Genomic DNA, 1,613 nt, shown 5'->3' with positions numbered 1-1,613 from the left:
CCCGTGCCCCGGCTGCTGGCGGTGCCCGCAGCCCTGCTCGCCGTGAGAACCGGGGAGGCTTTGGGCCCATGCCACAGCCAGGAGCGGGATTACTGCCTCCATTCACTGCCGTGCCAGGGATCCGCCGCAGCGGGGCTGGTTTTCATTCCCCTTCCCCCAGGAATGACTCAAATTTTCCCATTAAAGCAGCACCAGAAAGGGGGCTATTGTAGCCCTGCATCCCCCCCCGGGCCAGGGGGACCTCAGTGACACTTTGCAGGGGGGACAGGGCTGACTGCTGATGGCAAACGTCAAAGGAGCCTCAAAACCCAGCTGGAAAGCAGGACCAGCAGCACTGCGAGGGGGGAGGCAGAGCACCCCCAGGTCTGCGTCGTGGGGCAAGGATGCGGCAGCGTTCCCACCATCCCCACCGCTGGGAAAAGTGGAGCGAGGATGCTCCTGGGGTTTTCCACCCCCCAGATGGTCCTGAGGTCCACGCTGGGACGCTGCGGCCCCCCGCATGCTGCTGGAAGGGCTCGGGGGCTCCCTCCCTCCCTGGCTGCACACGTCTCACCCAGCTCCATCCCCCAGCTCGGAGTCAGCCAGCACCGAATCGGCTCAAACTCCAGATGTTGGTGAAACGCTATAAATAAAGGAGGGGGAAGAGGAGAGGCGGCTGGTGGGACGCCAGGCCCACCGAAACACAAGCAGATGCTCCCCTTCCTTGCGGGGCCGGGCTGCACCCGTCTGCAGCTGGGGCTGGGGAGAAAGGTGGCAGTTCCAGCACCCAAAGGTGCCCCGGCTGGTGAGACCCCCCAGCACCTATAAAAAGGGGGTAATTCAGAGGTTTTCCACCAGCCAGGCCAGGAATAAATCATCAGGCGGGACCAGCTCCGTAAACAACCCGCTTCCATTTTTACACAGCCACAACTCTAATTACCGCCCACCCCGTTAGCCAAGGAGGTGTTTCAGCTCCGACACCAGCGGTCGAAAGAGAAAAACCCCACTTTGTTCTTCCAACACCGACCTGATGCGCTTAAAGCTCGTGGCTTCACGGCATCTCCTGGGCATCGGTGGCTGCTGCCTCTGGGTCGCAGCAGTCGGGAGAAAGTTTTGGATGCTCCCCAGGGACGAGCAGGGACTATGGCAGCACCCACAGCCATCCCTGCCCCAAGAGAAAAGGAGGAGCTCAAACATGGCTGAGCTGCCACAAAATACCTTTTGGCAGGACCTGCGATCACCCCGAAAAGAGCAGAGTTATCCTAAGCACCACCAGAAGGAGAGGAGGGGTGCTGACAGTGTGGGCACAAACTGTGCCATGGTGCCACCATCCTCGCCTCGGTGCCACCATCCCTCACCTCGGTGCCAAAGCTTCATGTCACCACCAACCCAAACCACCAGACACCTCTCCTCCCCGCATGGGCTGCCGGCCCCAAACGCGAAATCTGGGCTTTTGTAGCTTATTTAAATGGCTTCCATTATTCAAATTGCTCCAATTATTTAAATTGCTCCAGCTGGGTTTGAGTGATAGAAGCATCAAAAAAAATGTATTTATTTGTTTTTAAAGGGCAAGACAGATTGCGATTTGTGCTGTTTTCCTCCCGCCAGCCGGGGGGGGGGGGGCCCGGGCCCGC

General features: G+C 59.3%; 1 protein-coding gene across 1 annotated transcript in view; it reads right to left on the bottom strand.

The window, feature by feature from the left end:
* Nucleotides 1-1,613, bottom strand: part of SLC9A3R2 (SLC9A3 regulator 2) — a 53,000-nt gene that overhangs the window by 20,420 nt on the left and 30,967 nt on the right.

The sequence above is a fragment of the Egretta garzetta genome, unplaced genomic scaffold, assembly GCF_000687185.1.
Source record: "Egretta garzetta isolate BGI_Z169 unplaced genomic scaffold, ASM68718v1 scaffold426, whole genome shotgun sequence".
Lineage (NCBI taxonomy): Eukaryota > Metazoa > Chordata > Aves > Pelecaniformes > Ardeidae > Egretta > Egretta garzetta.
The sequence above is the reverse complement of the archived record's forward strand: the minus strand, read 5'-3'. Positions and strand labels throughout refer to the sequence as shown.